The following is a 27,286-nucleotide window of genomic DNA, read 5'->3' as shown; positions in this document are numbered from 1 at the left end:
TTTCCTGAAGGTGGCCCTTGTGATCCCATCCAATTTTTTATTGTGATGAGAAGGCATCAAGGTCCTGTTTGTGTGACTTTAGAACTAGTTTTAATACTGTATTAAAACAATTACATGTACATCTTAATACCATTTTAAAAAATGATTTATTACTTAAGTTATATTTGTTTTGCCTAAACACTAGAAAATGGAAACTGGTTTCTTTTTTGGTTAAGAAAAATGTATGTAAGATGGCTTTTATTGGGATCTTTACAAGGAAAAGGACACTAGCTACTTGCACCAAAAATAACAAGGAAAAATATTTCATGTTCTAGCTAGTCCTTAAGGTTGCTTTAAAGACTGAAAGAAATAATGCATGCCAAAGATTATCACTGTTGAAATGCCGTTATATTTTCTTACTAAAAAAACAAACATTAGGTGAAGGGTTCTTCTGTAAGTCTTCTTCTGGGCATGGTCTTCTCGTAAAAACTTGAAGTATTTTAATAGTATAAATAATATAAATCTTGTACTCAGCTAATATCTCCCCCCCCCCCCCCCATGGAAGTAGTGTAAAAAATCAGTAAACATTTTACTAACAAATGTATAATGAAGCTGCAATAGATGGAGGTATAGAAATGGATTGGAATCTTGCTTTGATAGTTGCATTTTGACTTCTCTTCCCTTCAGTATCTTAAACAATTATATGTTACAGTGTTACTCTACATTGTTTCCACTTGGTATTGATCTATAAATTATTATGATATAAATTTTATAGATGTTCCTGTATGTCTGTGTTGATTGATTTGCCATACTTCTCTGGAAATATGGTCAGCCCTCAGCATTCTCTGGGATTACAGGCATAAAACCCTGCAGATGTGAAAAACCCTGCCAATAAAAATATTGTATAATTCTTAACCTGACAGAACATCTATTTGGATATCTCTAGGTCCTCCTACTTGACTCTGGTCAACTTGCAGTTGTAATTGAGCATGGATTCACATTGGAGGAGAAATCTTTCCATTCTTAATTTTTAATTATTTTGACAACTTGTAAAAACTGTTTTACATGAATGTTTTGATATGATTTGACATGTTCTAAGAAAATGCTTATCTTATGCATTGATTTTATTGTATTTTAAAGCATACTGTCAGCCACCATGGCTCCCATATTGGGAAAAAGGTGTGTTGGAAAAAAATACATTTTTAAAGAATAGCCATTGAATCAGTTGAATTTAGGTTTGTTTTACTTATGTAAATACCATAGATCAGAGGACCTCATTTAGACTAAGAATTGAGTTTGAGCCAAAGAAATTAACTTTAAAATACACAAATAATGAAGTTTTAATAGTGTTATATAAGATCCGTAAAAACATGAGCAAAGCTTGTTTTTACTGCAAAGTTTACCTTTGTTGCAAAGAGAACCACCTGAAGCCCAACCCTGCCAAGACACAAGTGTGTGCTTTCCACCTACGTAACCGTGAAGCCAACAGGAAACTGAAAGTTACTTGGGAAGGCCAAGAGCTCGAACACTGTTTCCATCCTAAATATCTTGGTGTAACCTTAGATCGAACACTAACATATAGGAAACACTGCACGAACACCAAGCACAAAGTAGCTGCACGCAACAACATCCTTCGGAAACTGACTGGCAGCTCATGGGGTGCAGAACCACAAGTAATAAGAACATCAGCCCTGGCCTTGTCTTTCTCAACTGCTGAGTACGCCTGTCCTGTCTGGCAAAAGTCTGCCCATGCGAAGCAAGTGGACATAGCACTAAACGAAACATGCAGAATAATCACAGGATGCCTTAAACCTACACCTGTTGATAAACTCTACAAGTTAGCTGGCATTGCCCCTCCTGACGTGCGACGGGAAGTTGCTGCTAACTGTGAGAGAAATAAGGTTGAACATTGTGAAAGCCACCCACTGCATGACTATCAGCCTCCTCCCAGTAGACTCAAATCAAGGAAGGGCCTCATGAGAACCACCACTCCTCTTGATGTTCCTCCAGCAACAGCAAGGGTGTCCCTCTGGGCAGCTAAACCTGGCAATTCTAACTGGATGGCCCCCCATGAGGGTCTTCCTCCAGGGGCAAACCAAGAATGGGCAATTTGGAAGTCCCTGAACAGACTCAGAAGTGGAGTGGGCAGATCTAAAGACAACTTGGCAAGCTGACACTACCTGGAGGAATCCTCCACCTTGTGTGACTGTGGAGCAGAACAAACAACTCCGCATATGTATGCTTGCCCACAATGTCCTGCCTCATGCACGGAGGAGGAGTTGTTTAAAGCTACGGACACTGCGGTTGCTGTTGCCCGTTTCTGGTCTAAAACTATTTAGTTGTTTGTGATTTCCTCTTTTTCCCCCCATCATTTTTAAATGTATTTGTTATGCAATGCTTTTGACACGAAATAAATAAATAACCTTTGTTGCACCCCAGGCCTGGACCCACCTATGATCACAACACCACACAAGAGTCCAAATATAAGCAAACAGTTTATTGCAAAAACACACAAAAATATATGAAAAGAGTTTTGACAGAAAAAGAATAGGAATAATCCAAAACAGGTTGAGTAGGAAATGACACAGGAATTCAAATGTCCCATGAAAGTCCAAAGATCCCACAGTCCAAGAATAATAAAAAGTCACAAATACTGTTTAAAACCCATAAGCAACAGATCTCCTTAGAAAACTTGAGCAAGAATCATGAAACAAGAATACAAAACCCTTCCAAGATGCTTAAATCCAAAACAGAGCTTGACTTGACACAAGAAGTCAAGCCGAGGTTCTCTCTTGACATCAATGAAGTTAGGGTAAACAACTGGTTGTTAATAAACAGATATGAAGTCATGATGGACCCCTTCACTATCTGTTTTCAGTGTAACCTGTTGATCTATGGAGCTGGCTCTCTGCCTTAATCTGCAAATGAAGATTCTTGCTCAGGTCCGGACCGCCAGGTATTTTCTCATGAGAACGTTCTGTTAATTCATCTTAACTCAATCTCTTATCTACGAATGTTGCTTCTGCCTCCTGTGACTAACCTTGAAACTCATGCTCCTTAGCATTGTCCAAGGCAACTGCATTCTCTTAGTCTGCATCACTATCTGAAGCAATTTCATTTCCTTGGCCAATTTCATTCCCTTGGCCGATATCACTCAGAATCCTAGGAAAGCCCACAATCCCTTCTGAATCCAAATTATCGGTGAGCCATCAACTCCTGGCTGTTGTGACGGCTGAGCTACAACAACCTTGCTATGATCAAGGACAGTGGAGGTCCCCTCCAGACAGGGCCCAAAATGTGGGCCCTGTCGGACTTTTACTGGAGGCGTCCAAACAATGAATCCGGTAAAAGAGGATTAATTTGGGATAAAGCAGGTAAACCCTAGTTTGTCCTGAATTAATTTGATACCCCATTTGACCCAGGCCTTGCTGAAAGGCCGGGGTGTAATAGGGTATGGGCCCTGTGGGGATTGACCCATGGGACTGCTTCCAGAATCCCGGGGTCAGTCCCCACAGCCCATCTCAGTTCTTCGGGCTTCCAAAAGCCCGAAGAACCGAGGAGGGCACCCCCTCCCAAAAGCCCTTAAAATAAGAAAGAATGTACAGATGTACTGGACTGCCATGATGCCTCTGGAGGCCTCTAGACACATAGAAATGATGTGCCAGGAGGCCAAATTGCTCCTGCCCCCAGCCTTCTGGTGCATCATTTCTAAACACCAGGAGGCATCCGGAGAGGCATTATGGCGGCCTGGTAAGTTTTTCTTATTTTTCCAAAAATCTATCCTTGCACTTTTTAATTGCTCTTATCTACTATCATAAGGAGCCCCGGTGGCAAAGTGCATTAAAGCACTGAGCTGGAGACCGAAAGGTCCCAGGTTCAAACCCCGGGAGCAGTGTGAGCGACTGCTGTTAGCTCCAGCTCCTGCCAACCTAGCAGTTCGAAAACATGCCAATGTGAGTAGATCAATAGGTACCGCTCTGGCGGGAAGGTAATGGCACTCCATGTAGTCATGCCGGCCACATGACCTTGGAGGTGTCAACGGACAATGCTGGTTCTTCGACATAGAAATGGAGATGAGCACCAACCCCCAGAGTCAGACATGACTGGACTTAACGTCAGGGGAAACCTTTACCTTTACCTTACTATCATATGATCATGAACTTTATTTATTAGCCTGTCCTTTATTGCTGCAATTCTCCACATACCCACGAAGACAATAAAACTGAAATTGGTTGCTGGTTGATGCTTTTATTACTGTTACAATGTTTTTGTTTTATTCTGTTTTACATTGTGAATTGCATTTCTATGTAATTACATTTTAACTGTGTTGTTGGGCTCTGCCCCATGTAAGCCTCCCTGAGTACCTTTGGGGAAATGGAGGTTGGGTACAAAAATAAAGTTTTATTATTATTATTATTATTATTATTATTTTAAGGGCATTTGGGGGAGGTTGGGATGGCCCCATGCCATTGCGGTACTTACCGCGATGGCATACGGAGAGCCACAAGGAAAGTCTGAGTTTTGGGAGGAGGTGTGGGGACAGAAATGCACACCAGAGCAAAACTCACTTTGGCACATACAGTAGAGTCTCACTTATCCAACATAAACGGGCCGGCAGAACGTTGGATAGGCGAATATGTTGGATAATAAGGAGAGATTAAAGAGAAGCCTATTAAACATCAAATTAGGTTATGATTTTACAAATTAAGCACCAAAACATCATGTCATACAACAAATCTGGCAGAAAAAGTAGTTCAATACGCAGTAATGCTACGTAGTAATTACTGTATTTACGAATTTCGCACCAAAATATCATGATATATTGCAAACATTGACTACAAAAATGTGTTGGATATATAAGCGAGTGTTGGATAAGTGAGACTCTACTGTATTTCTGTGAAGCCTGGAAGTGTCTGGAGTGATGGAAATTAATTCCTGCCCTTGTTAACAAATGGCATTATAATGATGTAAACAGCATTCTTGGCTTAATGGAAAATTTGATTATTGGGCTGCAGTGAAATAATTGATGATCAGTTTGACAATATTTGACCAGTCAACTGACTGACATCCCAACTTAATCCAGATGGATACTCGCTTCACTCAAAAGCAACCATCTAGGAATGCCAAGTTAGAGTAAGGATTGCAATCATTGCAGATTCAGTGAATAGACTTGAGATCCCTCAATTTGCTCCTTGGACAGCTCCTGTTCATACCTCAGACAGTAACTCTGAGCTGGTCATCTTATTCGCAGTCATTTTGTCTTTGCTACAAATGTGAATGGAATCTAACAAATATATAATTTAAGCTATAGAAATAAAATTTCCCTGAGTGTGCATTTCAAGTACTTTGGTGAATGCTTAAGTCTACCTGAAGCTTCTGGTGGTTCTATCAGACACCATCAGCGGACAAGCTGGCATTTGCCATATGTGCATTTAAATGTAACAAAGAGCATCTGGAATGCTCACCACCTCACATCTGCTTCAGCCTTTGGTTTTTTTTTTGGGGTGAGTATAGAACAATCTTGTCAGTATATGCCATACTTGTGTTTAAAATATTGATTTTTATTTGACCATGCGGAGAGCATGATGTTACAGAGAGTTTGCATATGTTTTGCCAAGGTACATTGCAATATTTTCTTTGACCTGTGTTCTTTTGAAAATGGTTACACAGGCAGAACATTATGAGTTCTGTCCCTTCGTTTTGTAACCCCAAATCCCTAGATTTTTGCAGTCAGAGCAAATTATTGAAACAGGCCCAATACGAGGAATGGTGCATTGGGACTTGTGTTCTTTGTGCCGTCTCTCCTTGCATGTCTGTAGCCTTGTTTTTGTCATGATAGCAGCTGCTATTGCACAGGCAGAGATGTTGGTAATTGGCTGGATGAGGGCAGTTGCCCTGTGTTAGTAATGCATTGGAGGACGGCAAGCAAACAGGAGCTTAATTTGAACAAGGCAGATGCTTTTCATCAGTCGAAAAGCAGTGTGGTAATTTTTGGGAACAATTACATATTGCCAAAACTGGTGTCCTCTACAAGACTGTCTGGATCTTTTTATAATACAGACAGTCTCCAAGTTACAAACATCTGACTTACAAATGATTCATAGTCAAGAATGGGGCTGAGACAACACAAAGTAAGAGAAAGTTAGCCCTCGGAAGGGAAATTTTCTCCTGTAAGAGTTATCATAGGAAAAAGGCGTTTCCACCTAATCTTTATCACCAATCTTTGTTTGCATAACAAGCCAAATTTTTCAAAATCCAGTTGTCACCAGTACAGAAAGTGAGGTGAAATGTGAACTGGGGCACAGAGAGCAAAACAAACACCACAGAGGTGTTAATCCTTCTCTGTACTCTACAAAGCATTACACACACGCACACAGTGTGTGTGTGTCTGGAATTTCACTTAAGAATTGTACCTGTTCCAACGTACAAATTCAGCTTAAGAACAAACCTAACTTGAGGACTGCTCGTACACAGGGTGTTTTAAAAACATGGACCCGAAATGAAATCACTGTGTATCTACAATCACAAACTGCCCATGAATAAAACTTTTACCACTTTGAAGGGGGACATAAAAAAGATAACTGCTAGATGCCTCTCCTAGCAAACAAACATCCCCTAGCCCCAATCATTCACTAAATAGTGACCCCGCAACGTAAGGCCTGATAAGACACATATTCTCAATTTCTGGAGTTATTATATTTGTGTCTGGTTCAAAATGGCAAGTAAAACTTGATAACGCATTACATTGTAATTTTTCTGTAATTGTACTATGTTGCAATTGTGAAATACACTATTTTGAAATGGCTTCTATTATTCTGAAACACCCCATAGGCCTAATTATTCCAGATAAGATGCCCTGCCACTGATAGGGAGTTTACGGCTATAGAGAAATGCTGTAGTGGGGTTTTGCAACAAAACATTGCAGTGTGTCCTTCCTGTGACAGCCATTTCTTCCAGGCATTTTGTCTCCTCCCTTCATAACTTTGTTTCATTTATTTTCTACTGGCCTCTAGATTTAGGGGCGGGATGGGGCAGACATCTTCATATGCTGAGCTCACCCAAGTATGCTCATGTCTCGCTCTGTAGCCAAAAGGGGGTCACAAAGAAGCCAATCATCACCTCACTCACACTGTGAGATGATGATGATGATATTGAATAATGATTGCGACAGTCCAGAATATAATTATCATGTTTGGAGATAGGAGATACAAGTTCACGGTCACTATGGAGGAGGAGTAACATTCTGTAGCCCCATTTTTTTCTCTGGTGTTACCTTCGTGGTTCAAGATTTTCCCTACTGTTAAATGCTCCTTCCCAGTGACTGCTCCTGGACTGTGGAACTCCCTTACCTAACTCCAAAATCAACGGGAGACTCTGTTGGCACCCTTTTCCCTCTCTTTCCACAAGCAGGCAGGCAAAAACCCAAAACCTTTATTTAGCTCTTATATTCATGTGGCTAAATGTTTTTATCTCTTTTATTGTTGTATTTTAAACTGTTTCAACTTGTGCTTTTAACAGAAGTGTTTGTTTTTTTAAACTTTGGTACAATAAAATATTAGAATATAATGATTTACCCCCACAACTTCCCATGAACCAAGTGCCAAGTAATGTTGCAGGCCCCCACAGGCTGCACCAGTTGTGTGAAGGGAGATTGACAAAGCAGGAGATTTTGAATCCAAGGAGCAGGTATTTGCAATATGAAACCACCTCTTTGTGTGCTCCTTTGGTCATTAGGGTGTTGACTTGAGTGGGTTCTCATTGCACCTTTCTCAGAGTACTTGGTTTGAGTGGGATAGCTTGCTCATTCCATAGAAGTAGAAAGAAAATGTTGAAATGAAAAGTTGGTGCCTGTTTCTTAATGATCTTCTTCTTCATTCACTCAGTCGTTTCCAACTCTTCATGACCACATGGACCAGTCCACGCCAGAGCTCCCTGTTGGCCGTCACCGCCCCCAGCTCCTTCAAGGTGAAGCCAGTCACTTCAAGGATACCATCCATCCATCTTGCCCATGGTTGGCCTCTCTTCCTTTTTCCTTCCATTTTCCCTAGCATCATGATCTTTCCCCAAGCTTTCCTGTCTTCTCATGATGTGGCCAAAATACTTCATCTTTGCCTCTAATATCCTTCCCTCCAGTGAGCAGCCGAGCATTATTTCCTAGAGGATGGACTGGTTGGATCTTTTTGTGGTCTAAGGCACTCTCAGGATTTTCCTCCAGCATCAAAGTTCAAAAGCATCTATCTTCCTTCACTTAGCCTTCCTTACAGTTCAGTCCTCGCATCCATAGGTTACTATGGGGAATACCTTCGTTGCCAGTGTGATGTCTCTGCTTTTCACTATTTCGGACCGGGCTGTGGCGCAGGCTGGAAAGCAAGCCAGCTGCAACAAATTAATAAATCACTCTGACCAAGAGGTCATGAGTTCGAGGCCAGCCCGGTGCCTGCGTCTTGTCTCTGTCTCTGTTCTGTGTCATGGCATTGAATGTTTGCCTTTATGTGTGCAATGTGATCTGCCCTGAGTCCCCTTCGGGGTGAGAAGGGCGGAATATAAATGCTGTAAATAAATTAAATAAATTTTCATTATTCTTAATGTTACTGAGTTACTTTTATCCCAATCTCTTGGTACCAGAATATTACCAGTAGAAGATAGGATTTGCAATCTGTCAGCTTTATTTACTGGATTTGCCCAATAGTAATTGATAATGTGTACATTTTTCTCCATTGTGGTGTTATTTCTACAGAATATGGTTGAATGGGAGCAATAGGTTTGTCTTCTGTTGTTGCTGCTTCCTTTTGGAAACCTTTGACCTAGTTAGCCTAAGTTCTATGAATGACTTCAACTTCTGGCTCCGGGAATCAGTTCTGATTGCCCACTGGTTTACTTTCTTGAGCTATAATTTGATAACTAGGACTATGCAAAGCACTCCAAATGCAAGCTCACAGTTTGACTCCTCAGGAAGTTTCCTTTACTCCTGCTATTTATATTTGCACGTATATTTACAGAATGAGTTGTGTCATGGTAGCCCTGTCCTTTTAAAATGCATATTCAGCAATGGTAAAACTGGGCAAAGCATTTACCCCCAAATCATTTCTTCCCATCCAGAGAAACGTTAATTATAGTTGTGGAATAATACATTTTGGAGGCAAGAATTCATGGTGATTTATGTGGCCCATGCCCCCAAGGAAAGCCCAGAACTGTATGGAGTTGTGCCAGGTGTGTTCATCTCTGCTGGGGGTAGGCCTTCAGTAAAACGAATGGGTCTTTATTATCCATTCGACTCCAGGTCACTCCAAAATCTTTAATTTATCAGGATAGTTTACAACGTGTATTGAGAGGCCTGAGGGACTGTGTGTGTTGACTTCAGTATTCCTGCAAATTAGAAAGTACAATACGGACTCTAGATCCACAAAAGGATACGTTCCTGGATTTAGTGTGGCAACACAAAACTATGGATAATAGTGAACCTTGTTGAAATGAATAACTTTCAGTGGAAGCATACTGAAGGACCTAAAAATCCCCAAAGAGGACATATATTTTTTTTAACATGGGAATGTGAAAACGTGGGTATTGATCCCATGGATACAGGGGTTGAACTGTACTGGCATTTGATCCCTGTGGTAGGCTTCTATAATCCTTTCTGCTCTTTCATTCTTTCATGAATAATAAGGCAACTATGAGCTATGTTCTCAATTTTCTAGCCATCAAGGACTATAACACTATGCAGACCAAGTGGACATTTAAAACAAATAAGAAAGCTATGTATGGACGCACGCAATGATGACAGAGAGGCATTAATCATGAGAAGAGTGCTTTAAGGATGAAGAGTCTTTGTCAGCACCATAGTTTACTTCTCCATCTTTTTTTTCTACTGGATAACTCATCTCTCTCCTTAACCCTAATGCCATTATATTACTGTTTTCAGAGTCTTTAATAAATGGAAAGTCTATTGTTTTCCATTGCCTTTTGTGCCAGCTGCTCTGGCATTTGCGTCTGTACTATTCAGAGCAAATTGGCCCACTGGCTCATGCACCTTGCTGAGCTGCTCAAAAATAGTCATGTATTTTGTAACTCGTGTCCTTGCCTACACTTCATAGCAAAACACCTGTATACAGGAAATCAGGATCTCTGTGATATCAGGTCATCATCTTCCTCCTTAATAAATAACTACCACTTTTAAGAAAGTGTTGACTTAGCTTTATATTTCCTTCTCTAATAATCCTGTACTGTGCAATGTTTATTTCTCAGCCCTCTATGAAATCTGTGGGACTTCCATAAGCCTACAGGTGCGTCAAAGACACATAGACAAGCCCAATTGTATTCAGTAGGATTTACATCTAGTAGGTGTGCATAAGATTTTAACCTTATTGATCTTGTACAACTTCTCTAAGTTTTGTGTCACAGTTGTGCTCTGGTGTATGTGCAATACGGGCCCCATATTCATTGGGGGGGGGGGGGGAGATACACTCCCGAACTTACTGTGGAAACATGAAACTATGGGTAATAGAGACCCCTACTGAAATGAATAAGCTCAGTCGAAGCATAAAATTGAGCTGAAGGATAAAAATACCTAGAAATAATATATTTCTTAGGATGTGCGTAAGGGAAACCTGTAGATACTAGTCCAGTAGAAACGGGAGGTCATACTGTATTTCCTATTGAAGGTGATTTCCTGCTTTTTTGCAACATTCTTTCCCATTTACTTTGAAAGTTGTGCACTTTTATTATTCACTTCTGCACAAGTTCCCATTTGCGCTGATCATTGTGGAAGATCACAGGCAGCCTCCGCAGAACTCCTCTGCTCAGCTGCATTTACACAACAGATTTGAAATTCTTACATCATTAACATACAATCAGGAAACACATCTTGTGGAGGACCACAGTTTCTTAGATACCACTCAGTGGACCACCCTGGATCAATGCGCAGGGGATAGCCCTGACGGGGACAGTGCATCACCACAGTCACACTTATGTAATCATGCAAATGCTCCATCCCCAATCATAGACCAGGAGCAACAGGAACATCCTTGGGAGAGTAATGGGCTCTCGGATGTATCTCAATGGATTGTCATTGATGAATGCACTGGGGATGTTGAGGAGGAGGACAACACTTTACACCTACATGATTCACTTCAACAGGAACACTCTTCAGGGGACATACACACTGTCTTGCACAAAAGGGACCCTGTCAATCCTCAAAGGAAACAGGTCTTGGTAGTAGGTGACTCCCTCCTTAGAGGAACGGAAGCCATCATTTCCAGACCGGATGGGCTGGCTCGAGAAACATGCTGCCTCCCGGGGGCAAAAATACACCATATCACTCAGAGGCTCAGCAGGCTCCTAAAGCCCCATCACCCTCCCCACCTTATGATGATTCATGTAGGTACCAATGACACCGCTAGGCATACTTTTCAAAAGATCACAAATGATTTTCGAGCTCTGGGAACAAAGCTAAAACTGTAAAATGTACATGTGATCTTTTCATCCCTCCTCCCCGTTGTAGGATACAGCTCTACAAGGGCCGGAAAAATAGTACAGGTCAATAACTGGCTCAGAAAATGGTGTCAGGAGGAGCATTTTGGCTTCCTTGACCATGGTCTACTCTTCCAAGAGGATGGACTACTGGCAAGTGATGGGGTGCATCTCACACAAGTAGGAAAACATCTTTTTGCACACAGACTCACAAACCTCATCAGGCGCACTTTAAACTAGATCCACTGGGGGAGGGGAACAACAGCCTGGCAAACACTATATTACCCACGACCACAGGGAACCACCAAAAGACTAAACGGAGGGCTGCACAAACACAGCAAGGACCAAGTACAGAGAGCACAATAATCCCAAATAAACAGCTCAAGGGGAGGTCACAGGGGCTTACATGTCTTTACACTAATGCTCAGAGCATGGGAAATAAGCAAGACGAACTCCAACTCCTAGCACAGCACCACACATACGATGTCATAGGCATCACTGAAACCTGGTGGGATGACTCCCATCACTGGAATTTAACCATTGAGGGCTATAACCTCTTTCACAGAAATAGAACAAAGGGGAGAGGAGGGGGAGTAGCTTTATATGTCAAAAACAGTTACATTGCAGAAGAAATGCAAGACTGTAATCCGGGAAACCAGCTTGAAAGCATCTGGATAAGAATCAAGGGAACCGGGACTCAAAAAGATCTTGTCGTGGGTGTCTACTACAGACCTCCGAGTCAGGATGAAGGACTTGATGAAGCCTGTCAACAGCTGACCAAACAGGCACAAAGAAGAGATATAGTAGTCATGGGCGATTTCAATTATCCCGATATCTGCTGGAAAACAAACTCAGCCAAGAGTACAAAGTCCAACAAATTCCTCACTTGCCTTGCAGATAATTTTATGGTCCAGAAGGTAGAAGAGGCAACAAGGGGATCAGCAACTCTTGATCTAATCTTAACAAATGTGGAAGACCTGATCAATACAGTTGAAGTGGTTGGATCCTTAGGGGCAAGTGACCATGTGCTCCTGCAGTTTGCAATACAAAGGAATGCTGAAACTAAGACAAGTCAAACACGCATTCTGGACTTTAAGAGAGCTGACTTCCAAAAAATGAAGGAATTACTGAGCGGCATTCCATGGACGCCGATATTAAAAAACAAGGGAGTTAAGGATGGATGGGAGTTTTTCAAAAGTGAAATACTCAAGGCGCAAATGCAAACAGTGCCAACAAAGAAGAAAAATAAGACAAGTGCAAAGAAGCCAGAATGGATGTCCAAAGAACTTCTAACTGAGCTAAAGCTCAAAAGTGACATGCACAAGAAGTGGAAAAGGGGAGAAATCACCAAAGAAGAATTCAAACGTATAGCCAACACCTGTAGGGAAAAGGTTCGCAAGGCTAAAGCGCAAAATGAGCTCAGGCTTGCCAGGGACATAAAAAACAACAAAAAAGGCTTTTTTGCTTACGTTGGTAGAAAAAGGAAGAAAAAGGAGGCGATAGGGCCATTGCAAGGAGAAGATGGGGTGATGGCGACAGGGGACAGGGAAAAGGCAGAACTACTTAATGCCTTCTTTGCCTCGGTCTTCTCAGAAAAAGAAAGCCATCTTCAACCTCAGCAACACGGAATGGACGAAGGATTGGGGGAAATCCAACCCCAAATAGGGAAACAAGTTGTCCAGGAACACTTGGCCTCTCTAAATGAATTCAAGTCCCCAGGGCCAGATCAGCTACACCCAAGAGTACTGAAGGAACTAGCGGAAGTTATTTCAGAACCACTGGCAATTATCTTCGAGAGTTCTTGGAGAACGGGAGAAGTCCCAGCAGATTGGAGGAGGGCGAATGTGGTCCCTATCTTCAAGAAGGGAAAAAAGAACGACCCAAACAATTACCGTCCGGTCAGCCTCACATCAATACCAGGCAAAATTCTGGAAAAGATCATTAAGGAAGTGGTCTGCAAACACTTAGAAACAAATGCAATCATTGCTAATAGTCAACACGGATTTACCAAAAACAAGTCATGCCAGACTAATCTGATCTCTTTTTTCGATAGAGTTACGAGTTGGGTCGATACAGGGAATGCTGTGGATGTAGCGTACCTGGATTTCAGTAAGGCCTTCGACAAAGTCCCCCATGACCTTCTGGCAAACAAACTAGTAAAATGTGGGCTAGACAAAACTACGGTTAGGTGGATCTGTAATTGGCTAAGCGAACGAACCCAAAGGGTGCTCACCAATGCGTTGTCTTCATCATGGAAAGAAGTGACAAGTGGAGTGCCGCAGGGCTCTGTCCTGGGCCCGGTTCTGTTCAACATCTTTATTAACGACTTAGACGAAGGGTTAGAAGGCACGATCATCAAGTTTGCAGACGACACAAAACTGGGAGGGATAGCTAACACTCCAGAAGACAGGAGCAGAATTCAAAACGATCTTGACAGACTAGAGAGATGGGCCAAAACTAACAAAATGAAGTTCAACAGGGACAAATGCAAGATACTTCACTTCGGCAGAAAAAATGGAAATCAAAGATACAGAATGGGGGACGCCTGGCTTGACAGCAGTGTGTGCAAAAAAGACCTTGGAGTCCTCGTGGACAACAAGTTAAACATGAGCCAACAATGTGATGCGGCTGCTAAAAAAGCAAATGGGATTCTGGCCTGCATCAATAGGGGAATAGCGTCTAGATCCAGGGAAGTCATGCTCCCCCTCTATTCTGCCTTGGTCAGACCACACCTGGAATACTGTGTCCAATTTTGGGCACCACAGTTGAAGGGAGATGTTGACAAGCTGGAAAGCGTCCAGAGGAGGGCGACTAAAATGATTAAGGGTCTGGAGAACAAGCCCTATGAGGAGCGGCTTAAAGAGCTGGGTATGTTTAGCCTGCAGAAGAGAAGGCTGAGAGGAGACATGATAGCCATGTACAAATATGTGAAGGGAAGTCATAGGGAAGAGGGAGCAAGCTTGTTTTCTGCTGCCCTGCAGACTAGGACACGGAACAATGGCTTCAAACTACAGGAAAGGAGATTCCACCTGAACATCAGGAAGAACTTCCTCACTGTGAGAGCTGTTCGACAGTGGAACTCTCTCCCCGGGGCCGTGGTGGAGGCTCCTTCCTTGGAGGCTTTTAAGCAGAGGCTGGATGGCCATCTGTCGGGGGTGCTTTGAATGCGATTTCCTGCTTCTTAGCAGGGGGTTGGACTAGATGGCCCATGTGGTCTCTTCCAACTCTACTATTCTATGATTCTATGATTCTAACAATATCTGGGGATGCTTTGTAGTGAAGTAGGCTATACAAACAGCTCGGCACATTTCTGAGAAAATGGATGGCATGGGTAACATTTAGAATGCAGATCACTGGTATTTAATGTTCATTGTTATCGTGAACTGCCATTCAGGCTTACTTGTTCTTTATTACAATCACATTTTCCCACTGTATAACTGTCAAGAGGGAAAACATTTGAAAGAATCATTCCCCAACTACTAACTGTTTTAAAATCTGGTTCTTTCCATTGGTTCTATTTATCATCGTCCCATTTTCAAAAATGTTTTCATTGCCGCTACTCACACCACTGAAGCTGCTTTACTTTTAAAGTATTTTAAACTATACAGTGGCAACCTAACCTGCCAATTTATCATATGACAAAGAACATTAACACTTTTCATGTGTGAGTTTCATCATAGTCTCAGGGACAACTTTGGAAATAGACCGTGGTATTGTTTAAGATAGTACTTCCCAACCTTTTTTTGACCAGGGACCACTTACTTGACCAGGGACCACTTTGACCAGAGACCACCCTCCAACATTAGTACCAAAAGAGTTACAAATCAGTTTTTGCTCAACTTTAGATTCGGTTTGGTTTTTTGGGGTGCTGATTCAGACAATTGCATTGGATAGACCACATCCGCTCTAGTTTCTAAAACAGAACATATGCCATCCATTAGTTAGAATCATAGAATCATAGAATCATAGAATAGTAGAGTTGGAAGAGACCACATGGGCCATCTAGTCCAACCCCCTGCTAAGAAGCAGGAAATCGCATTCAAAGCACCCCCGACAGATGGCCATCCAGCCTCTGCTTAAAAGCCTCCAAGGAAGGAGCCTCCACCACGGCCCCGGGGAGAGAATTCCACTGTCGAACAGCTCTCACAGTGAGGAAGTTCTTCCTGATGTTCAGGTGGAATCTCCTTTCCTGTAGTTTGAAGCCATTGTTCCGTGTCCTAGTCTGCAGGGCAGCAGAAAACAAGCTTGCTCCCTCTTCCCTATGACTTCCCTTCACATATTTGTACATGGCTATCATGTCTCCTCTCAGCCTTCTCTTCTGCAGGCTAAACATGCCCAGCTCTTTAAGCCGCTCCTCATAGGGCTTGTTCTCCAGACCCTTAATCATTTTAGTCGCCCTCCTCTGGACGCTTTCCAGCTTGTCAACATCTCCCTTCAACTGTGGTGCCCAAAATTGGACACAGTATTCCAGGTGTGGTCTGACCAAGGCAGAATAGAGGGGGAGCATGACTTCCCTGGATCTAGACGCTATTCCCCTATTGATGCAGGCCAGAATCCCATTGGCTTTTTTAGCAGCCGCATCACATTGTTGGCTCATGTTTAACTTGTTGTCCACGAGGACTCCAAGGTCTTTTTCGCACACACTGCTGTCAAGCCAGGCGTCCCCCATTCTGTATCTTTGATTTCCATTTTTTCTGCCGAAGTGAAGTATCTTGCATTTGTCCCTGTTGAACTTCATTTTGTTAGTTTTGGCCCATCTCTCTAGTCTGTCAAGATCGTTTTGAATTCTGCTCCTGTCTTCTGGAGTGTTAGCTATCCCTCCCAGTTTTGTGTCGTCTGCAAACTTGATGATCGTGCCTTCTAACCCTTCGTCTAAGTCGTTAATAAAGATGTTGAACAGAACCGGGCCCAGGACGGAGCCCTGCGGCACTCCACTTGTCACTTCTTTCCATGATGAAGACGACGCATTGGTGAGCACCCTTTGGGTTCGTTCGCTTAGCCAATTACAGATCCACCTAACCGTAGTTTTGTCTAGCCCACATTTTACTAGTTTGTTTGCCAGAAGGTCGTGGGGGACTTTGTCGAAAGCCTTACTGAAATCCAGGTACGCTACATCCACAGCATTCCCTGTATCGACCCAACTCGTAACTCTATCGAAAAAAGAGATCAGATTAGTCTGGCATGACTTGTTTTTGGTAAATCCGTGTTGACTATTAGCAATGACCGCATTTGTTTCTAAGTGTTCGCAGACCACTTCCTTAATGATCTTTTCCAGAATTTTGCCTGGTATTGATGTGAGGCTGACCGGACGGTAATTGTTTGGGTCGTTCTTTTTTCCCTTCTTGAAGATAGGGACCACATTCGCCCTCCTCCAATCTGCTGGGACTTCTCCCGTTCTCCAAGAACTCTCGAAGATAATTGCCAGTGGTTCTGAAATAACTTCCGCTAGTTCCTTCAGTACTCTTGGGTGTAGCTGATCTGGCCCTGGGGACTTGAATTCATTTAGAGAGGCCAAGTGTTCCTGGACAACTTGTTTCCCTATTTGGGGTTGGATTTCCCCCAATCCTTCGTCCATTCCGTGTTGCTGAGGTTGAAGATGGCTTTCTTTTTCTGAGAAGACCGAGGCAAAGAAGGCATTAAGTAGTTCTGCCTTTTCCCTGTCCCCTGTCGCCATCACCCCATCTTCTCCTTGCAATGGCCCTATCGCCTCCTTTTTCTTCCTTTTTCTACCAACGTAAGCAAAAAAGCCTTTTTTGTTGTTTTTTATGTCCCTGGCAAGCCTGAGCTCATTTTGCGCTTTAGCCTTGCGAACCTTTTCCCTACAGGTGTTGGCTATACGTTTGAATTCTTCTTTGGTGATTTCTCCCCTTTTCCACTTCTTGTGCATGTCACTTTTGAGCTTTAGCTCAGTTAGAAGTTCTTTGGACATCCATTCTGGCTTCTTTGCACTTGTCTTATTTTTCTTCTTTGTTGGCACTGTTTGCATTTGCGCCTTGAGTATTTCACTTTTGAAAAACTCCCATCCATCCTTAACTCCCTTGTTTTTTAATATCGGCGTCCATGGAATGCCGCTCAGTAATTCCTTCATTTTTTGGAAGTCAGCTCTCTTAAAGTCCAGAATGCGTGTTTGACTTGTCTTAGTTTCAGCATTCCTTTGTATTGCAAACTGCAGGAGCACATGGTCACTTGCCCCTAAGGATCCAACCACTTCAACTGTATTGATCAGGTCTTCCACATTTGTTAAGATTAGATCAAGAGTTGCTGATCCCCTTGTTGCCTCTTCTACCTTCTGGACCATAAAATTATCTGCAAGGCAAGTGAGGAATTTGTTGGACTTTGTACTCTTGGCTGAGTTTGTTTTCCAGCAGATATCGGGATAATTGAAATCGCCCATGACTACTATATCTCTTCTTTGTGCCTGTTTGGTCAGCTGTTGACAGAAGGCTTCATCAAGTCCTTCATCCTGACTCGGAGGTCTGTAGTAGACACCCACGACAAGATCTTTTTGAGTCCCGGTTCCCTTGATTCTTATCCAGATGCTTTCAAGCTGGTTTCCCGGATTACAGTCTTGCATTTCTTCTGCAACGTAACTGTTTTTGACATATAAAGCTACTCCCCCTCCTCTCCCCTTTGTTCTATTTCTGTGAAAGAGGTTATAGCCCTCAATGGTTAAATTCCAGTGATGGGAGTCATCCCACCAGGTTTCAGTGATGCCTATGACATCGTATGTGTGGTGCTGTGCTAGGAGTTGGAGTTCGTCTTGCTTATTTCCCATGCTCTGAGCATTAGTGTAAAGACATGTAAGCCCCTGTGACCTCCCCTCGAACTGTTTATTTGGGATTATTGTGCTCTCTGTACTTGGTCCTTGCTGTGTTTGTGCAGCCCTCCGTTTAGCCTTTCGGCGGTTCCCTGTGGTCGTGGGTAATATAGTGTTCGCCAGGCTGTTGTTCCCCTCCCCCAGTGGATCTAGTTTAAAGTGCGCCTGATGAGGTTTGTGAGTCTGTGTGCAAAAAGATGTTTTCCTACTTGTGTGAGATGCACTCCATCGCTTGCCAGTAGTCCATCCTCTTGGAAGAGTAGACCATGGTCAAGGAAGCCAAAATGCTCCTCTTGACACCATTTTCTGAGCCAGTTATTGACCTGTACTATTTTTCCGGCCCTTGTAGAGCCGTGTCCTACAACAGGGAGGAGGGATGAAAAGATCACATGTACATTATACAGTTTTAGCTTTGTTCCCAGAGCTCGAAAATCATTTGTGATCTTTTGAAAAGTATGCCTAGCGGTGTCATTGGTACCTACATGAATCAACATAAGGTGGGGAGGGTGATGGGGCTTTAGGAGCCTGCTGAGCCTCTGAGTGATATGGTGTATTTTTGCCCCCGGGAGGCAGCATGTTTCTCGAGCCATCCCATCCGGTCTGGAAATGATGGCTTCCGTTCCTCTAAGGAGGGAGTCACCTACTACCAAGACCTGTTTCCTTTGAGGATTGACAGGGTCCCTTTTGTGCAAGACAGTGTGTATGTCCCCTGAAGAGTGTTCCTGTTGAAGTGAATCATGTAGGTGTAAAGTGTTGTCCTCCTCCTCAACATCCCCAGTGCATTCATCAATGACAATCCATTGAGATACATCCGAGAGCCCATTACTCTCCCAAGGATGTTCCTGTTGCTCCTGGTCTATGATTGGGGATGGAGCACTTGCATGATTACATAAGTGTGACTGTGGTGATGCACTGTCCCCGTCAGGGCTATCCCCTGCGCATTGATCCAGGGTGGTCCACTGAGTGGTATCTAAGAAACTGTGGTCCTCCACAAGATGTGTTTCCTGATTGTATGTTAATGATGTAAGAATTTCAAATCTGTTGTGTAAATCCAGCTGAGCAGAGGAATTCTGCGGAGGCTGCCTGGTCCTGCGTCTCCTTCTATGGGTGACCTCCTTCCAAGCCTGAGGGTTGTCTACCTTTGAGTTGATCTCCCCATAAGGTTCCTGATCATGGTCTTGGTGGTGTTGGTGTGATGCAGGCTGCTGATCTACAGCAGCGTGTTGTGCAGTGTCCAAGAAGAGCTCGAGTGCCTGAATGTCCTTAAGGGTCTTAATACGGTGCTCGAGCTGTTGGATCCTCTGCTCCATCAGAGTCATCTGTTTGCATTTGGAGCAGATGTAGTTGTCTAGTTTTTGTGTGAAAAAGCGGAACATGCCACAGCTGGTGCATGTGATGGGAATGTTTTGCTTTTGTTGCATCTCTTGGTGAGCGTGGTGGCCAAGTGGGATCTTTGTACAGTTAAGTAATATGCACGCACTTTATGTGCAAACTGCAACAAACCACCTCTTTGTGTATTTGTTTATGTTGCTTTGTTTCCTGTATGTACTGCAAAGGATAGTTAGTAAGGGTGAATTAAGGCAAATAAAGCTTTCCCAGAAACTCAATTAACAGGGGACAATGCCTGCTGTCAATCAACTTAAGTACCTGGCTCTCTTTCAACACAACAGTCACACAACAGTTAGACTTTGACCACAGGAGCCAAGCCCACACTCAGTTTAAAATCTTAGCCAAATCTTAGCCAAATCCTACCTGAAGCCAGGGAGCAAAAATGTCCTGCTGCTGCCTCTGCTTCTGCGAGAACCAACTGCCCTTCTGGGATCAGGCTCTGGCAGAAACTCACACTGGCAAATAAAGCTTTCCCAGAAACTCAATTAACAGGGGACAATGCCTGCTGTCAATCAACTTAAGTACCTGGCTCTCTTTCAACACAACAGTCACACAACAGTTAGACTTTGACCACAGGAGCCAAGCCCACACTCAGTTTAAAATCTTAGCCAAATCTTAGCCAAATCCTACCTGAAGCCAGGGAGCAAAAATGTCCTCCTGCTGCCTCTGCTTCTGCGAGAACCAACTGCCCTTCTGGGATCAGGCTCTGGCAGAAAGCAGAATTCAAAACGATCTTGACAATGGGATTCTGGCCTGCATCAATAGGGAAATAGCGTCTAGATCCAGGGAAGTCATGCTCCCCCTCTATTCTGCCTTGGTCAGACCACACCTGGAATACTGTGTCCTATTTTGGGCACCACAGATGAAGGGAGATGTTGACAAGCTGGAAAGCGTCCAGAGGAGGGCGACTAAAATGATTAAGGGTCTGGAGAACAAGCCCTATGAGGAGAGGCTTAAAGAGCTGGGCATGTTTAGCCTGCAGAAGAGAAGGCTGAGAGGAGACATGATAGCCATGTACAAATATGTGAGGGGAAGTCATAGGGAGGAGGGAGCAAGCTTGTTTTCTGCTGCCCTGCAGACTAGGACATGGAACAATGGCTTCAAACTACAGGAAAGGAGATTCCACCTGAACATCAGGAAGAACTTCCTCACTGTGAGGGCTGTTCGACAGTGGAACTCTCTCCCCGGGGCCGTGGTGGAGGCTCCTTCTTTGGAAGCTTTTAAGCAGAGGCTGGATGGCCATCTGTCGGGGGTGCTTTGAATGTGATTTCCTGCTTCTTAGCGGGGGGTTGGACTAGATGGCCTATGAGGTCTCTTCCAACTCTACTATTCTATGATTCTATGATTCTTGCGCTTGTTATTCCTGAAGGTTTGTTCAAGACCCACTCCACTCCCTCCTATGAGCAGTCTTGTGCCCCTTCTGAAATCTGTAATAACTATACTTAGCATTGACTATGTCAGCCAGGCTACGCTTCCGTAAATAATGTTTCTACAGCAGTGCTTCATAATGGTCATCAAGTGTGCTTTCACACTACACATCTATAACATTATGATTCCACTTTTATTATGGCAACATCATATTGATTGCTGTGTTTATGGCAACTAATCAGGTCTGAATTTTGGGATGTAGGATTGTACAATATTCTTAACTGAGGTGCAGTTAGTCTCTTCTCTATTGAAGGAGGTAGTGTTGAAGAGTGTAATATCCTTTCCACCTTCACAGTTAGGATATAATTAAGTATGTTACTGGGCTATGGTCCAAATTTTGTTCATAAAAAGTTGTATGGTGAATAAATAATTTCTGGAATGTCTCTTGACTCCTGTTTTGTTTTATCAGCAGCAAAGCTCTCATCCTGTCTATTGAAAATGTCCCTGACTATTGAAAAACATAAATAAAACTAATAATATTGTGGCCTCAAGTTATTGAGACAGTATGTCTTGTCCTTATTTATTTATTTTTTTTAAAAAACGGCATTGTGAACTTATTTTTCAAAGATTATTTGTATTTATTCTAATGAACAGACAAATGTGAGATTCAGATCTAGGAATGTTAAAGCTCAGGAAAAAGGTTTAGGAAAAATGTGGTTTCCCCTCATTTTCCCTTAAAGACTTTTCTCCTTCAAATGCGAAAACACGGATTACAGAACTTTCAAAAAGAGAAATGAATAAAATGTTTAAGACAACATATTCACATGTTTATCATCATTATGTGCCTTCAAGCTGTTCTGGCTATCCTAAGGTAACCCTATCACAGAGTTTTCTTAGCATGATTTGTTCAGAGAGGATTTGCCATTGTTTCCTCCAAAGTTGAGAGTCTGACTTGCATGGGTCACCCAGTTGGTTTCCATAGCTGTGAATGGGGATTCGAGACCTGGTCTTCAAAGTTCACTGCTCAGACTTCTGTATCACACCGGCTTTCATTCATAAATGTATCGCACAATTTCTTTGTAGTAGAAATGAGTGCTTTCTACAAACTTGACACTAGAGGAGTAGATTAGACAAAATAATGTTCTTTGCTTTATTAATGTAGATGGTTCCTTTGGTTTATATGTTTTTTTCCCTTTTTTGTTTGATTTTGTCAGTTCATATAAGGAACAAAGATGTTCTTTACAATTGAGATATTGGCTGTAGTTCACATCCTCGTAGTATTTGTAACAACAACAGATTAATTTAAATTTAATTATTTTCTGAATAAACAATACTAATATACTAAACATCATTATATGACAAACTAAGCCGATTATAATGAATTTTATCTTTTGTAAAGCAACAAAATTCCTTTTAGTCTGTAAAGAATGCTAATATAGCTTTAAAAAACCAATTATTAATGTTTTTTAGAAAGGGTTTTCTCAAAAACTTTGGAGATGTTATATCTTTATTAAGATCCTGCATTCTGTCACTGACAGCCAGCCATATCCTACAGTTGGTGCGGGCACACAGCCCCGTGAATATGGAAAAACTGCATATGAAAAAAAGTTATTTTTTTACCAGATATAACACCTTTTCTAGGAAACTTTAAGTCCTCTTGCACAACACTGTGTGTTCAGCTTTAGCTAGAGGACCAAGAGATGCTCTCTCCAGGAATCTCTTATTTCCTCCAGCGTGATTGTGGAAAACTTCCTGTGGAAATAGACTATAGTATTGCACAAGAGGACCTGGAGACTCCTAAAGAGAACTTTTAAATCAAATCTGCAGATAATCAGATCCTCAAAAAATCAAACTTGCATATGTGGAGGGGCTAATTGTAGTAAAAATTGAGCTAACCATAGCATAGGATACCAACTTGTACATTCTAACAAGCATAAACTAATGTCCATGGGTTGATTTTCTTTCCTTTTCTGTTTATTGATATCAATTCTATTCTACTATTTGACTATATTTAATGTGTTCTTTAAATCACCAGTAATTTTTAGAATAACTTTAGACATGCTGCTTTTCTTCCAGAAAAATTGCAATTGTATTGTTTTATTCTCCAACTGCCTTATACTATAGATTCTCAGTTAACTGGAACTCTCAAGCAATCAGCAGAGAAATTAAAGAAATTATATTTTAAATATAAAGATATATTTTTATAATACAGTAAAACAGTAAAATGTGTTACATTAAGTTAAGTTTGTCTTGATTTGCTTTTAATTATTATATTTCAATATTAGTTTTGAGTCAATACAGAGTATATGGTATGGTATAGTATAGTATGGGGTATTAGTATTAATAGTAACTCTTAAGCAACCAAAAGCTACATTTATCTGGCATCTATTAATCCAGTGAACGGAGAAGCTAAAATCTGAATTTATTTTCACAGGTTTTCTCGTAAAATAAACATCAAAGAATATATATTTGGATTATACTTAACATTTTCTCCCTGAGATACAACGATTCCTGTTAATCTTCACAAATGATCACAAAAGTGCATCTTGGAAAGCACTCAAATCAAAATAGGATGAAAGTAAGGTTCTGTTCCTTGATAGCATTCAGTTGTGGATTTACTCTCTCTCAATGTATTTTAGTGGTAAGTCTATAATTGTATATACGGTAATCATTAATGTTATTTTTACTAGCAAACCTATGAAGATAAATTCAGATTTAGACCTACAAATACTTCTGTTGGTTTGTTTACATTGGTGTGGGGGGGCTTCTAATGCTTTGAGCATTTGTGTTCTTGCTGATCTGAGGCCCAATTTATGGAATTCTCAGGTTTTTGTGCATGAGGGCATTTGGTCTTTAAGCAAATTGACTCCCACCTTGTTTGTGAAGCCATTGGGAGCGGGATCTGGAGCATTAAAAGAAGATAAGCGAATACCTCCTCAGGTAGAGATTAAAACTAGTTTGCTTTGTTTTTTCACTTGGAGACGTGGAAGGTTAGTTTGCACAAACAGCAGAAAAAAGATGTTTTTGTGAAAGAGCTAGATAGGAGAAGAATGGAAGTGGGTGAGAAGGTCAGAAAGGAAAAAGAAGACCGTGGCAGGATGGATGAATGGATGGGGTGCGGATATGATGTGTCAGAGCAGACAGAGAAAGCTTTCCCTTGTCCCGTTTTCCTTCTGCAGCGGCTTGGATACAGATATACCCCTCATGTATTATTTGTCTTTCTCAGTTTTAGCAGTTCATGGCACACAGGAATCACTTTCCGGAATGTGTAGTCAAAGGCTTTCATGCTCGGAATCACTGAGTTGCTGTGAGTTTCCTGGGCTGTATGGCTGGAAGCATTATCTCCTGACATTTCGCCCACATCTATAGCAGACATCTTCAGAGGTTGCGAGGTCTGTTGGAAGCTAGGCAAGTGGGGTTTATATATCTGTGGAATGTCCAGGGTGGGAGAAAGAACTTTTGTCTATTGGATGCAAGTGTGAATGTTGCAATTGGCCATCTTGATGAACATTGACAAACTTTAAAACCAGGACAGTAAGTTAAAAAAAAACACACACACTAAAAAAGGAGGGGAATTCCAGGTAAGAAATAATCGGGGCCAATTAACACCTCCCAACAAAGGATTCCCCCAGACAGGAAACAGCCAGGCTTTGAAGCTGCAAGGCTTTCCAATGCTAATCAAGGTGGCCAATTGCAACATTCACACTTGCCTCCAACAGACAAGAGTTCTTTCTCCCACCCTGGACATTCTACAGATATATAAACCCCACTTGCCTAGTTTCCAACAGACCTCACAACCTCTGAGGATGCCTGCCATAGATATGGGTGAAACATCAAGAGAGAATGCTTCTGGAACATGGCCGTACATCCTGGAAAACTTACAGCAACTTTTTATAATCTTTCCAGGGAGCAGGTCCTGGCAACTAGTGCATGGGTGGAGTTTTATGTAGCAGTTCTACAGCCTAAAAGCTCTTGCGGTCAGCAGTGGCCTTCCCAGAATCACTTTGTCTGGAACAGACAGACGGCTGTATCCACTAGCACTTTAGCCCTGATTCCATAAACCACCCCATGAATCCTTGGATCCTTTCACACTATGGAGTTATAACACTGGGATTCAATTTTAATTGCCATGACAACATCCCTGGAGTTTTGAGATTCAAGGTTTAAGAGGGGCATTTAGAATTCTCTAAATTACAAACCCTATGATTCCATAGGATGCAGCCATGGCAGCGATGGTAGAATCATGCTACTACAATTATGTAGTATGGAAGAGTCGCTTTTGTAGTGTGTGGAGTGGAAAGTTCTTTTGGGGTAAAGAAAGAAAGAGGGATTTGTTTGGCCCTTACAATGTATCTAACTCTTTCTCATGGTGTGCTTGGGGATATTCCCCCAGGTCCCCCACCAAAATCATGGATGAACTAGTAGATTGTATCATTCTGCACACTTCTTATCCTGGGGTCCCCAAACTAAGGCCCATGGACTGGATGCTCCTCTCCAAGGTTATTTACCTGGCCCCCTCCCTACACTTTAGACTTAGGGTCACCCTGAAATGACTTGAAGGCACATAGCAACAATCCTAATTAACTTATTACAATATAATACTAATAATAATACAATATAATAATTATATATTATATATTATATGTAATATTACTAATAATATTGCAATATAGTGGTTTAGTACAATATACAGTAGAGTCTCACTTATCCAACATTCGCTTATTCAATATTCTGGATTATCCAACACAGTCTGCCTTTTAGTAGTCAATGTTTTCAATTTACATTGTGATGTTTTGGTACTAAATTTGTAAATACAGTAATTACTATGTAGCATCATTGAGTATTGAACTACTTTTTCTGTCAAATTTGTTAAACATGATGTTTTGGTGCTTAATTTGTAAAATCATAACCTAATTTGATGTTTCCTTAATCCCTCCTTATTATCCAACATATTCACTTATTCAAGGTTCTGCCGGCCCATTTATGTTAGACAAGTGAGAATCTACTGTAGTTATATATAATACTAATATTGTGCTATGCTAATAATATAATATATTATACATACATATAATGCTGATAAAAATATTATAATGTATTACAATACAGTGTTCCCTCCCTACTTTGCGGTTTGCTTTTTGCTCCCTCACTGCTTCGCGTTTTTTTTCTGAGCAGAGGCGCATGCGCAAAAGGTGCCAGTTTCCCTGGATGCCGACGAGAGGGAGGCGCATGCACAAAAGGGAAACTGGCAGATGCCGGAGAGGAGGCCGCCAAGAAAAAGTGCAGGCAGAAAGCTTGCAAAGGGGAAAATATCCACCTAATTACTATTATAATGTGTAAATATTAGAATAAATATAGCACCCCTGCTTCACGGATTTTCAATTAATGCGGGTTGTCCTGGAACGTAACGCCCGCAATAAGTGAGGAACACTGTATACTAATACAATAATTATATATTACATATAATATTACTAATAATATTGCAATATACTGTAATATGTAATAAGGAGCCCTGGTGGCGAAGTGTGTTAAAGCACTGAGCTGCTGAACTTGCAGACCGAAAGGTCCCAGGTTCAAACCCCGGGAGCGGCGTGAGTTAGCTCCAGCTTCTGCCAACCTAGCAGTTCGAAAACATGCCAATGTGAGTAGATCAATAGGTACCGCTCCGGTGGGAAGGTAATGGCGCTCCATGCAGTCATGCCAGCCACATGACCTTGGAGGTGTCTACGGACAACGCTGGCTCTTCGGCTTAGAAATAGAGATGAGCACCAACCCCCAGAATCAGACATGACTGGACTTAACGTCAGGGGAAACCTTTACCTTATACTGTATAGTACAATATAGCAATATATAATATTGTGCTACGCTAATAATATATATTGTATGTACATATAACTTGTAAGCCACTCTGAGTTGGTTGGGATATAAATGTCATAAATAATAAATAATAATTATAACTTGACTATCTCATCAGCCCAAAGCAGGCCCACACTTCCCACTGAAATACTGGTAAATTTATGTTGGTAAAAATGTCCGTTATTTTAAATACTGTATTCTTCTTTCATGTTTTTGGACTAGAAATAAGATTCGATCAGTGTACATAGGAATTTGTTGATTTTTTTTTTCAACTATAGTCAGGCCCCCCAAAAATGTGGGACCGGGAACCAGCCCCCGACTTTAAAGGTTTGGGCTCTTGTCAGTAGATCCTTTCTTTTTTACCTGACCACCCACAATCTCACAATCCACATCCACTTATTGACATATCTCCAT

The 27,286-nt window shown here is 41.8% G+C and overlaps 1 protein-coding gene across 3 annotated transcripts in view; it reads left to right on the top strand.

Annotated features, from left to right (window-relative positions):
• cxxc5 (CXXC finger protein 5) overlaps positions 1-27,286 on the top strand; it is a 97,744-nt gene that overhangs the window by 30,101 nt on the left and 40,357 nt on the right. The gene's annotated exons all lie outside the window — the stretch shown is intronic.

Source organism: Anolis carolinensis, chromosome 4 (assembly GCF_035594765.1).
Source record: "Anolis carolinensis isolate JA03-04 chromosome 4, rAnoCar3.1.pri, whole genome shotgun sequence".
NCBI classification, from domain to species: Eukaryota; Metazoa; Chordata; class Lepidosauria; order Squamata; family Dactyloidae; genus Anolis; species Anolis carolinensis.
This window is presented reverse-complemented; position numbering and strand designations above follow the sequence as displayed.